Here is a 14,287-nt window from a genome sequence, read left to right as displayed (position 1 = left end):
GAGCCACTAAGCATTTTCAATATAGTCTTCTCGACCCCCAAAGAAAGGAAAAGAAAATAAAAACTATTTACACGGGAAAGCTCCCAACAAGTAAAAAGAAGAACGGGAAATATTTTTGGGTTTTCTTTTTAATTCTACTACAAGCAAAGAAATAAACTACCCAATTTTTTTTGATTTTTCTTAAAGTTTAACAAACACACAAGAAGAAAGCAGGAAAAAGAAATTTAAACTAGCATGGATATTACAGTGAAAAAGTATGAGCACCGACATCTAGCAATGAGTGTGTGTGAACATGAATGTAATGTCGGTGGGAAATACGTACTCCCCCAAGCTTAGGCTTTTGGCATAAGTTGGTCTATTGCCAGGGATGGCCTGGCGGATATCCGTAGGTGAAGCTGGGGTCGTACTGCGACGCAGAATAGTTGGGATCATAATGTGATGAAGAGGACTCTGATTGCCACTGGCTGGCAACCGCCTCAGGATCCCAAGAATAAATAGACAGTCGTGGAGGCTCATCTTGTGGCTCCAGCTCCGGGGCTGGTGCAGGGTTCCGATAGGCTTGAACAGCCGACCACGAAACGATGTGAGGTTCTGCAAACAAGTTAAACAAAGAAGGAGCCGGCAAGGTAATAGTCTCAGGGTGATGTTTATCAAGTATAATTTGTATTTGAGCTCCCCATCGCGACTCTTAACAAGGAAATCATGCGCTATCATACTCTTGTAATCTAAATAAGCACGGGGCAGCGTTGTTTCTTCTTTCTCCGCATGCCTAATAGGTATTTCAAAATGTTTAGCTAGGCGTGAAGCATAAATGCCTCCAAAGATGGGGCCCTTAGTACCATTCAGACTTAATCGTCTAGCAACAGTTCCACCCATACTAATAGAGTTATTACGGTATAAACCATGGAGCAAAATAATAATATCAGGAATACTAAGGTCCCCACAGTTCTCGCGTCCAATCAAGCAATGACTAGCAAATATGGCAAAGTAGCGTAAAACAGGATAATGAATGCTAGTGATCCTCGCATCAGAAACCTTCCTGGTTTCTCCCACCGTGATAGTGTTAATAAAAGCTTCTACTTCGTTACCGCGGGGTTCATCTAAGGTTCCCTTAAAGGGTATTCTGCAGACCTCGCAGAATTTAGCTAATGTCATCTTTTTAACAACATCATATAAATGAAACTCTACTGTTGGAGGTGATTTCTTAGGGAAAAGTAGAAGTTTTGCACAAAAGTATTTGTGAGTAAGAGATACTGATGACGTTGGTCGTGGAGGAAGTCGGTGAGGCCGGTGTTCTCAATCAATAAATAGAAATCTTCATGAATCGCAGCTCTCCTCAAGAAGTCATCGGAAGCCCATTCACACGGCCGGACCTCCGCAGTGCGAGGTAAATTAAATTTGGGCTTCTCCTCTTCTTCCTTTTGTTTTTCCTTAGAGCTGCGGCTCGACGAGCCCCTCAAAAGTCTCTTCATTATTTCTGAAACAATCTGAAATTTTTAGTAACCTCAAATAAAAGTGAACCAACTTCAATAAAATTGATAGCAACAACTCCCACAAGTGCCTAGGGCCTATATCAAGCATTAGAACTACTTGGAACCATATAAATTTGACATGCAAGCTCAAGAACATGGTCACCTATGCAGCACAAATTTGCAATGAATAAAGCACTAGAACAAAAACTAATTGGACCAATGGAGGAGTCACATACCAAGGAACAATCGCCCCAAGAAGTTTTGCGAGAGGTGCTTTGAGCAAGGAGATCGAAAATCACAGCAACGGGGGCTGGAACTCGTGCTTGACTTGGTTTTTCGTGTTTGTGTGAGACAGAGGAAGAAGATGGGTGCAGGAATAAGTGGAGGAGGACCACCGTGGGCCCACTAGGCAGGGGGCGCGCCTAGGGGGGTAGGGCGCGCCCTCCACCCTCGTGGCCAGGTGGTAGCTCCCCCTGTGGTAATTTTTGCACAGTAAATTCTCAAATATTCCCGAAAAAATCATATTAAATTGGCATGGCATTCTGAGGACTTTTATTTTCGGGATATTTTTATATTGCACGGACAAGTCAGGAAACAGACAGAAAAATACTATTTTACTTTATTTCTACTAAATAACAGAAAATATAAAGAGGGTACAGAAAGTTGTGCTTCTAGTTTCATCCATCTCGTGATCATCAAAATGAACCCGCTAACAAGGTTGATCAAGTCTTGTTCACAAACTCATTCCGAATAATCCCGGAACAGGAGAAATTTCGAATGACACTAAGTTACCTCAATGGGGATATGAAAATCCCCAACAATAAGAATATCATACTTTTTCTTGACAGTAGGGAGAGGAAATTCAAAACCTCCAAATATAATCGATGGGACTTTTCCAATAGAGTTGATACTATAAACTTGAGGTTGTTTCCTCGGAAAGTGCACCGTGTGCTCATTGCCATTAACATGAAAAGTGACATTGCCTTTGTTGCAATCAATGACAGCCCCTGCAGTATTAAGGAAAGGTCTTCCAAGAATAATAGACATACTATCATCCTCGGGAATATCAAGAATAACAAAGTCCGTTAAAATAGTAACGTTTGCAACCACAACAGGCACATCCTCACAAATACCGACAGGTATAGCAGTTGATTTATCAGCCATTTGCAAAGATATTTCAGTAGGTGTCAACTTATTCAAGTCAAGTCTACGATATAAAGAGAGAGGCATGACACTAACACCGGCTCCAAGATCACATAAAGCAGTTTTAACATAATTTCTTTTAATGGAGCATGGTATAGTAGGCACTCCGGGATCTCCAAGTTTCTTTGGTATTCCACCCTTAAAGGTGTAATTAGCAAGCATGGTGGAAATTTCAGCTTCAGGTATCTTTCTTTTATTAGTAATAATATCCTTCATATACTTAGCATAAGGATTTGTTTTGAGCACATCAGTTAATCGCATACGCAAAAAGATGGGTCTAATCATTTCAGCAAAGTGCTCAAAATCCTCATCATCCTTTTTTCTTGGATGGTTTGGGAGGAAAAGGCATGGGTTTCTGAACCCATGGTTCTCTTTCTTTAACATGTTTCCTAGCAACGAAGTCTCTTTTATCATAACGTTGATTCTTTGATTGTGGGTTATCAAGATCAACAACAGGTCCAACTTCTACTTCATTATCATTACTAGGTTGAGCATCAACATGAATATTATCATTAACATTATCACTAGGTTCATGTTCATCACCTGATTGTGTTTCAACATCAGAAACAGAGATATCATTTGGATTCTCAGGTGGTTCAGCAATAGGTTCACTAGAAGTTTGCAAAGTCCTATCATTTTTCTTTTTCTTCCTCTTAGAAGAACTAGGCATATCTATATTATTTCTCTGAGAATCTTGCTTGATTCTCTTAGGGTGGCCTTCAGGATACAAAGGTTCCTGAGTCATTCTACCAGTTCTAGTAGCCACTCTAACAGCATAATCATTTTTCTTACTATTCATTTCATCAAGCACTTCTTTCTGAGCTTTAAGTACTTGTTCTACTTGAGTGGTAACCATAGAAGCATGTTTGCTAACAAGTTTAAGTTCACCTCTAATATCAGCCATATAATCACTCAAGCGTTTAATCATAAAGGTATTCTGTTTTAATTGTCTACCAAAATAAGTATTAAAGTCATCTTGCTTAAACATAAAGTCATCAAACTCATCCAAGCACTGACTAGCAATTTTAGTAGGAGGAACTTCAACTTTATCATATCTATAGAGAGAATTTACCTTTACTACCTGTGTCGGGATATCGGGAGGTTCTTCATTAAATAAGTAATTGAGATCATATACTTCTTCAACAGGCGGTAAATTAAGACCATGTATTTCTTCAATAGGGGGTAAATTCTTAACATCTTCAGCTTTAATACCTTTTTCTTTCATAGATTTCTTTGCCTCTTGCATATCTTTGGGACTGAGAAATAGAACACCTCTCTTTTTCGGAGTTGGTTTAGGAATAGGCTCAATAAAAGGCTCAGGAGCTGGCTCAGGAATTGGCTCAGGAGTTGGCTCGGGAGGTGCCCAATTATTTTCATTAGCCAACATAGTATTCAATAGAAGTTCAGCATCATCCGGTGTTCTTTCCCTGAAAAGAGAACCAGCACAACTATCCAGTTTTCGAGGGTAGGTATTCAACCCAAATTTATTGATTCGACACAAGGGGAGCCAAAGAATATTCTCAAGTATTAGCAGCTGAGTTGTCAATTCAACCACACCTGGAAACTTAGTATTTGCAGCAAAGTGTTTAGTAGCAAAGTAATATGATAGTGGTGGTAATGGTAACAAAAGTAAAGACAGTAAAAGTAATGTTTTTGGTATTTTGTAGTGATTGTAACAGTAGCAACGGAAAAGTAAATAAGCATAAACTAGTATATGGAAAACTCGTAGGCACCGGATTAGCGATGGATAATTATGCTGGATGTGGTTCATCATGTAACAGTCATAACATAGGGTGACGCAGAACTAGCTCCAGTTCATCAATGTAATGTAGGCATGTATTCCGAATATAGTCATACGTGCTTATGGAAAAGAACTTGCATGACATCTTTTGTCCTACCCTCTCGTGGCAGTGGGGTCCTAATGGAAACTAAGGGATATTAAGGCCTCCTTTTAATAGAGAACCGGAACAAAGCATTAGCACATAGTGAATACATGAACTCCTCAAACTACGGTCATCACCGGGAGTGGTCCCGATTATTGTCACTTCGGGGTTGCCGGATCATAACACATAGTAGGTGACTATAGACTTGCAAGATAGGATCTAGAACACACATATATTCATGAAAACATAATAGGTTCAGATCTGAAATCATGGCACTCGGGCCCTAGTGACAAGCATTAAGCATAGCAAAGTCATAGCAACATCAATCTGAGAACATAGTGGATACTAGGGATCAAACCCTAACAAAACTAACTCGATTACATGATAAATCTCATCCAACCCATCACCGTCCAACAAGCCTACGATGCAATTACTCACGCACGGCGGTGAGCATCATGAAATTGGTGATGGAGGATGGTTGATGATGACGACGGCGACGAATCCCCCTCTCCGGAGCCCCGAACGGACTCCAGATCAGCCCTCCCGAGAGAGATTAGGGCTTGGCGGCGGCTCCGTATCGTAAAACGCGATGAAACTTTCTCTCTAATTTTTTTCTCCCCGAAAGCCAATATATGGAGTTGGAGTTGGCGTCGGAGGGCCACCAGGGGGCCCACGAGGTAGGAGGGGCGCGCCCCCACCCTCGTGAGCAGGGTGTGGGCCCCCTGGTCTTCATCTTTTGCGTGTATTTTTCTTTATTTTTTCTAAGGTGTTCCGTGGAGTTTTAGGACATTTCGAGAATTTTTTATTTTCTGCACAAAAAACAACACCATGCCAGTTCTGCTGAAAACATCGTCAGTCCGGGTTAGTTCCATTCAAATCATACAAGTTAGAGTCCAAAACAAGGGCAAAAGTGTTTGGAAAAGTAGATACGACGGAGACGTATCAATAAGCATGAGTGATAGCTATATGAGACGAATATCTGGATTAAAGGGGATTCAAATATTTAAACTGGAGATCATGACATCGATAATATCATAACGCAAATTGGTGTATCAAACATGCATATTCATTTGAATTTGGGCACACGTGTAATGTTATATAGTTTATCAATATTGGTGATCCATAGATTCTTCAATTACAAACAATGCATGGTTTATATGCAATTAGTGTCTAAACAGGATTACACTATATGTTGCGTGTGTGAAACACATTATACATGTTTGAGAAGTTAAAAAAAACCCGCATGAAACACACATTAATTGGAGACAGTTAGCGAGGAATGCATACATTGGATTTCAACATAAAGTGGTTTCAAATATTTGAAAATCCAAATTGATGGATACAACCTTATGAATATGAGATCATGCCATTTGTAAACCATATTTATGTATAAATGGTGTTGTGCTTTTGAAAGTATATATGTAAAAAAATGATGTATATAGAATGTAATTCCAATTGAAAATGGATCCCGCCCGAAAAAAATAGTAGAATACAAACGGGATTCGAATTGAGTTGGCACGGTAAACGTGCACTGTGCAAAATTTGAACGAAGCAGGGAAAGTCGCAGTAACCGCCCGAAACCAAAATCTACGAGATGGAAATCACTACTGCCTATCCCTGCCGCGCAAAGCCTATCTGCTGGATTTCTATAGGTTTCGATAGGGGTAAGTTTGTAATTTCACCCAAACGTGACGTAACCGCCTCTCACCCGGATTCATACACGGTGGGCGCCAAAACACAATGTGCCCTCGGCCGAAATCGACTCCCTCCCCGATTCATATTCATACACGATGGGCGCCAAAAACAAACTCTCGTCGGCAAATATTCGGTGTATGCGAGATTACCGTCCTATCCCCAACCGACTAATGTTGCTGTGATGTAGTAGAAATTTGAAACGGGGGCTAAGTTTGTAAATTTCCTCGCATTTGAGACAAGCGCGCCCTGACTACATGGTTCCCCCCTTCCTCTCTACCTCCCTTTTCCCCATTCATACTCCGTGGGCACCAAAACACCCTCTCCACCCCACCCTCCTCCGTCTGCCGCCATCCGCCACCCCATCCACCGCCGTCCTCCTCCACCATGCCGGAGCTGATACCCCGATGCCACCGTCCATTACAAGAGATCGACCTCTCTCATCCATGCCTTCAGACCGGGATCCTTGCATCCCGTCCTCTCGCTTCATCCCCGCCGTCGTCCACCTTGCCGGCGCCGCTCCTACGACCATCTCGTCCACCGCGCCCCACCGCCACCGTCTACCCTCCTAGATCTGCTTCCACGCCGCCGACAGCCATCGCTACCGCAGCACCATCAAATTCTCACCAGATGCGTACACGGTGCCGCACCAGAGGCGGTACTCTTTCGTATCTGCTCAACTTTTTTATCGCAGCAAGAAAATAGATCGCCACTGCTTTACTCTGATTTCTTGTCTTGGTTGCGAAGTTGCCTTTGTCCGGTTTGCACCTTCATATCCGCCATGGCACGCTCAACACTATACTCCCAATGCTTATGGTTTTCCCCTTTTATATTCCACACTAGTTAAATCACAGTAGACTAAATTTCAAAATTGGGTCAGTCGATTTTTCAGAGCTCGCCGGAGTTCGCCGGTGCGATCCAAGGGGCTCGGGTGGTTGTGGGGACTCGCCGAATGAAGGAAACTCGACGCGGGTGGGGGGTGGGGTGGCGGAGGAACACAGGAGGTGGGGGCCGGTGGTCCGGCCGGTGGCCCGTGCGGTGTTCTGTATGGGAAGAATCACAGACGAGGAAGAAGAAGGGTTAGGAGACGTAGGATCTTCATCCAACCGCCTGAAATGGTCGAGAGACAGCTGGGAGTTGCATTCTTAATGCGCTCTGGTTCTTCATGTGTGGGCACTGCGCAACCAACATTTTATTATCCAAAATCTGCTTGCTCTTCTTTACCATGTTCGATAGTGCTGGCCTGTACGTGATCGATAGGCTTTCAATTACTAGCGGCAATACAACACCGTATTTTCAAGCCAGTTCCACTTTCTTGATTTATATATCGTGGTTATGGTGTACCCCTGTTATGTACACTATGATCTGCCTAGTTGTTGTGTGCTCTTGTTATCATGGTTTGGCAATAAACTATCTATACAGTATATTATGAACCTATCATCTGCCAGCTATCCTTACTTATGGAGCCTATTTTTTTGTGTACTTGTGCCAGATTATATAAATGCACGCACGATATTACAGCACACATGAGCTCTCTCATCAGAATCCAGTGATAGCACATAAGTGTTTACAAGGGCGCCCCTATATTAGAATATCATCTACATTACAAAGATAATCTCACAACTATTTATGTTTTCATGGTTCTCAGATATTATACGCAATTACAGTGAATATCAGAATCCGCGCATCAGAATAATATTGTGGAACACTGCAATGACTTACAAAATTGGCACCAAGGCATTGAGTGCCATTTTGGAAGCAATGAAACTCGTACGCTCCCCACCTGTTGATTCTTGTTCAGAATATCATTCTAATGACTATTCTAACCTCGAGGAGTCAAAGGCAGATGGCCTGTCCTGTTCACCCATCAAGGTGCATGTTCTAATTTGGCAAGGTTTTATTGATTGCGCGTATCTTGCATATGTTGTCTTGCATTTCTTCTACTTTGTTGCACCACCATCTGCTTAGTTTACTCATCATATAACTCGAGATGCTATGCCCATCCATTATCAATACATATTCCATCTGTCGTCATACCATTTTTTCCACTCAAATGTTGTTCTTGTGCATCAGACATCAAAAAGGAAGAGGGTGATTGCCAAACCTGAAGGAGCACCAGCAAAGTCCTTGAAAAATGTGGTGGTGCTAGAGAAATCAAACAGCGCCCCACTTATATTGGCTATACAACCAGTGACACAAAACAGAGGACCGACTCCAGCAGACTGTACCCATACTTCACTGGCCACACCACTAGCCCCACCACACAGGACCTGCACTCCAGCAAAAGGTATACCGATTTCATTTGCCATAGCACCAGCCATACCACAGAAAAATACCACCCCAGCAAAAAGTACAGCAAGTCCACCGGCCGAAGACCTATCTCAACTGCAGAGACGACCAATTCTTGCAGATTGGAACCCCATTCCATTTATTCCCAGTTTAAAAGACAATGCTTCCAATGTTTTTAGGGACTACGTGCATATATTCCCACGATGGGAAGATTATAGTGAAGACAAACACCATTTTCACATCTTCCTGTCCAACTTACATGTAAGTGCTATTATTCATGGTTATTATTTTCCTATTTTCTGCTAATCGAACCATCAATGATTTACATTACATTGTTGTAACTAGGTGAGTATCAATCTGGATAGTCATGACAAGCAAAGCTTGCTTGTGCTTTTCAAGGAAGCATTGCAGCAGTATCGGTGTTACCTGAGGAAGTCACACTTTGATGGCAAGTCTATAAACGAATTTCCGGTGAAGTCTCCTGTGCTAAATTTAGAAGACATTGAATGGAAAAACCTTGTTATGCACTGGTCTCATTCCCAGGATGAGGTACTGTCTATGAAATCACATGACAATTTGAACTTCTACTTTTCCGCATGTGCCTTATGGATCTTTTTTGCAGGGAATCAGCTCGAAGAAGAATTCCGGTTTGAAAAGAATGACATGATATCGCAAATATGCTGCCCGCTGCTTTGCTCTTGTTAGTACCTGTTGTTGTGTATCACTGTACTTGCATACATACCCGGTTCATTATGTGACAGCAGTATGCATGATAGCTTGCTTATCAATTGTTTGCTCCAAATTATCTGATCTGTATGAATGGTTACATTAGTGTAGAATATATCCAATGCCAATGAATTTTTTAGCTCTGCATTGTTCTTGTAAGTACATGCTATCCTATATGAGTGTACTTATATTGACAGGTAGTTGTTCATGTACCATCACTCTGCAGCTTATTTTCCTTTGCCCTCCATTTTCTACACATCAGATCTATATTTACTCTTACCATAAGGTTGGTACTGAAGTAGTTTAGCTGTGCATTGCTCTTGGCTGTGCCTTTTGCCTGTATCGCTGCACATACATTTATAGCTACTTGGTTATGTAGCATCACTCTTCATCTTATCTTAAATATTCTCCATTTTTTCATATATTATCACATCTATATTTACTCTTAACAAAATGTAGAATAAAGGCAATGCTTATGAAGAACATTCTGTGCTAAACTTCTTGAATTGCCCCCCCATCAGCATGGACAAGGGCTTATAGAGCCTGTCTTCACCAGTAATGTAAGTATGTCCTTCTCAAGCCTTCAAACTTTGTTGTGTATATTTGGTTAGGCATGACTGCAACAGCTGTTTATTTTTGGTGTTTGCATCAAATTGCATGTTTAAAGTTTATTATGTAGTTCATAAACAAAAGTGTGTCCTTCTCAATTTAAGTTTTTAGTTGTACAACCAAGTTCCTTCTTCATACCATGTAAATTAAACTATACAGAGCAAGTGATCTTCTTTTGCACTGCATGTATGCTTCTGTTCTTCATCCGTAATCCAGTGGTGTGGTGAACCTACCCACTATAGCACAATGTCATATTCTGCAATGTCTTAACTATGAACAATGTCATATCATTCTACTATTATTTAAACCACCTCTTTATTTGCCAATCTGAAATGGGATAAATTGACAGCACACTAACCATTGATACTTATGAGTTGTTGATCTGTAATCCAGTGGTGTCGTGAAGCTCCCAACTCCTTCACAATGTAAATTCCTGCCATGTCTTGACCTGAACAATACCATATTGTGTTAATGCAATTTTAAACTGTGTCACTTTATTCGTCAGTAAGAAATGTGATGAATTGTCAGCACTGATACTTTTATGTGCAAAACCTGTCATCTATCTACTTGTTTATCTTTCAGAGTGAGGAAGATATAAGTGTTGAACAAGCGCAGTCTCATCATCTTGCTCAGCTGCTTGCGCTGCAGCTCCCTAGCAGGGCTAACCTTTCTTGAACTCTATTGAAGTGCTGTCGGTTTTGTATATTATTTTGTCGACGTGTTTATTTGCACTGGTGGCAATCTTTGATGCCCAGTGTATGTAATCTGCTGTCTGCTTGTGCTTTATTATCATAGTGGCGAACTTTGATGCCCAGTGGATGTAATATGCCGTAATTTCTTTATTATATAGTCTAGGTTTTTTCTTATTCATGATGCTGCAATTATTTTACTGTATATATATCCTGTCTTCGCAGTAAACCGGCCAAACCGCAAAATTACGGTACATAATCGGGCCGTCATGCAATCACGATGTATGATCCGCATCATGGGCCCTGTCAAACTGGCCCACTAGTAGATTCGGGCCTTTAATAGGCCGAGTAACCCCCGGCCCTCTTTTCGCAAGAAAACTCAATGGGCTTTTAGGAGGCTGAGAAGTAGGCTGGGCCTGAAACGTGCTGAATGGCTCACGGGCCGGCGGCAGCCCGAAATAGACCCCAGCCATGATTGTGCGAATCAATTCACGGGCTTTTAACAGGCCAAAGTTGTCTCGGTCCTTGTTTGGCCCAGTCAGATATCGGCTCCGAGCGGGCCGGATGCAAACTGGGCCATAGTTAGGCCCAACTATATGACGGGCTTTTAACAGGCCGAAATTAATATAGGGCCGAAATGTTAAATGGGCCCTTAACAGGCCGAATCTAATATCAGGCCGAATTACTAAATCGGCCTTTAGCAAGTGGGCCCAAAAGCATTCAGTCCAGTCAACGGGTCGAATCTGATATGGGCCATAATTGAGCCCAAAGCCTCTTAAAGGGCCGGACCTGATCTGGGCCGTGATTTGGCCTAGAAAGTGGGAGGCTTTTAACGGGACGGATCTTATATGGGCCATTACTAGGCCCGGAACGTGGCATGCCATTAATGGACCGGATCAATTATGGGCCGGCATTTGGCCCAAAACATGGCAACCAGTTAATGGGCCGGCCTACTAGGGTCCTCGAAATCTTGTGGGCCTACAGCTGGGCCAGCCCATTAATGTCGGCGAAATCTCGTGGGCCTTTAGCTGGGCCGGCCCATTATGATCCGTAAGAATTTTGTGGGCCTTTACCTGGGCCGGCCCATTATGGCACACAAAAATCTTGTGGGCCTTTACCTAGGCCGGCCTATTATGGCCCGCAAAATCTTGTGGGCCTTTAGCTGGGCCAGCCCATTATAGTCTGCAAAATCTGGTGGGCCTTTAACTGGGCCGGCCCATTATGGCCCGCCAAATCTTGTGGGCCTTTAGTTGGGCCGGCCCATTTAAACTTGATTGGCCGTGCCACGTGTCGATGTATCATAGGCGCCTTCTGTCCAATGAGTGGATGACATCTGTCCCAACGATGAGCCGACACGTGTTTTCTCCAGCCAATGATGATTTTACACGTGGAAAATCCCCATTGGTCGGGGCTGTTAACGGGTTATCGGATCCAAAACCCGACCCGATAGCTTAACGGTGTTCCGTTACGGTGGATGCCACGTGTCGGTCACCCTTGACGAAAGCACTTCTGTGACGCGCAATTTATCGTCATGGAAGTGGACACTTCCGTGATGATAATTTTGGTAATGTCATCGAACACTTCTATGATAGCACAGGTATGACTATCTTGATTCTGTCATAAATTTGTCATGGATGTACATGCATGACAAATAACGCGACCTACTATGACAAACACATATCATCACGGAAGTGTATTTTTTTTGTAGTGGCTCAAGTGCTAGAATAAGAAGTCTATAAAATGTTTGATACTAAATCTTTGAATGATGAGCATGATTGCAATGTTGTTAGTATGAATTCCTTGAATATCCATGATGCTAATGATATGCAAAGCCACAAGCTTGGGGATGCTATGTTTGATGAAGTTGATATGTTTAGTCCCCCAAGTTTTGATGAGAATATTTATTATGATGAAAGCATGCCTCCTATTTGTGATGAATATGAAAGTGGATTTGTAAGAGTGTCAACTTTATTTAGTAATGATTCCACTGTCTTGGAAGAGGTTTCAATCGATTATGATGAGAACAAAGTTACTACTTATGATGATTATTGTGATGAAACTTATGCTATAACAAGTAGTGATGATTATATTTATAAAACTTGTCATGATTATGATTACCCTTTTTCTGAACACTATCCTTTTAATGTGGAAACAATTTTTAGTGTTCGAGTCTCTTATGATACTCCCATTATTCCGAATGAGAAGAATTTTGCTTATGTGGAGAGTAGTAACAATTATATGCTTGTAGATCATGAAAAGAATGCTTTAGGTGCTAGTTATATTGTTGAATTCATTCATGATGCTACTGAAATTATTACGAGGGAGGAACATATGCTTGTAGGAATTGCAATAATATCAAGTTTCCTCTCTATGTGCTTAAAGTTTTAAAGTTATGCTTGTTTTGCCTTCCTATGCTAGTTGATTATTGTTCCCATAAGTTGTTTTCTCACAAAATCCCTATGCATAGGAAGTCGGTTAGGCTTAAATGTGCTAGTCATATGCTTCATGATGCTCCCTTTATGTTTCAATTCTTATCTTTTATGTGAGCATCATTGTCATCATCATGCCTAGCTAGAAAGGCATTAAAGAAAAGCACTTGTTGGGAGACAACCCAACATTTACCCTTACTGTTTTTGTGTCTCCACATGATTATTCTACTGTTGTAATCATGTTTTATAGCTTTTGTTTCAATAAAGTGCCAAGTAAGACCTTTAGGATAGCTTACGGTGATAGTTGTGTTGATCCTGCTGAAAAATCAGAAACTTTTGCACCTAGTAAATTAGTTTTGATAATTCACAGAAATGTGATTTTTATCTGATTCTTTCTGCTATGGATTGGCAAACAAATTTCTGAGGACTTCCTAATTTGGTAGGAATTTTGGAGTTCCATAAGTATACGTTTGATACAGATTACCCCAGACTGTTCTGTTTTTGACAGATTCTGTTTTCTATGTGTTGTCTGCTTATTTTGATGAATATATGAGTAGTATCGGAGGGTATGAACCATATAGAAGTTGGAATACAGTAGATATTACACCAATATTAATTTAGAATGAGTTCGTTACAGTACCTAAGTGGTGATTTATTTTCTTATACTAATGGAGCTTACGAGTTTTCTGTTGAGTTTTGTGTTGTGGAGTTTTCAAGTTTTGGGTAAAGATTCGATGGACTATGGAATAAGGAGTGGCAAGAGCCTAAGCTTGGGGATTCCCAAGCACCCCAAGGTAATATTCAAGGACAACCAAGAGCCTAAGCTTGGGGATGCCCCGGATGGCATCCCCTCTTTCGTCTTCGTTCATCGGTAACTTTACTTGGAGCTATATTTTTATTCACCACATGATATGTGTTTTTCTTGGAGCGTCATTTTATTTTGTTAGTATTTGCTTGCTGTTATTTAGAATAATCTTTTGCATCTCTATTTTCAATAAAAATGTCAATGATAGCCTTTACCATGCTTATTTTGCAAATATACATGTTGTTGTTTCAAAACAGAAAGTTTACCGCTGTTGCAAAAATTCCCTAGAAAATTCAGAGAGTGATATAATGTTAAATATTTTTGAATAATGAGCTCTGATAAATCTATAACAGCATAGTATTTTTATTATAATTTTTGGAGTTAGGGAAGTATGATGAATCTTGCATTCTTTACAGACTATACTGTTTTGGCAGATTGCTGTTATGTTTGCATTGTTTGCATATGTTTGCTTGTTTCATGATTCTATTTT

The 14,287-nt window shown here is 41.2% G+C and overlaps 1 pseudogene; it reads right to left on the bottom strand.

Annotated features, from left to right (window-relative positions):
• LOC119350565 overlaps positions 1 to 14,287 on the bottom strand; it is a 94,257-nt pseudogene that overhangs the window by 54,368 nt on the left and 25,602 nt on the right.

The sequence above is a fragment of the Triticum dicoccoides genome, chromosome 1B, assembly GCF_002162155.2.
Source record: "Triticum dicoccoides isolate Atlit2015 ecotype Zavitan chromosome 1B, WEW_v2.0, whole genome shotgun sequence".
In the NCBI taxonomy this organism is placed as follows: Eukaryota; Viridiplantae; Streptophyta; class Magnoliopsida; order Poales; family Poaceae; genus Triticum; species Triticum dicoccoides.
Note: the sequence above shows the minus strand (reverse complement) of the source record. Positions and strands in the feature narration are given on the sequence as shown.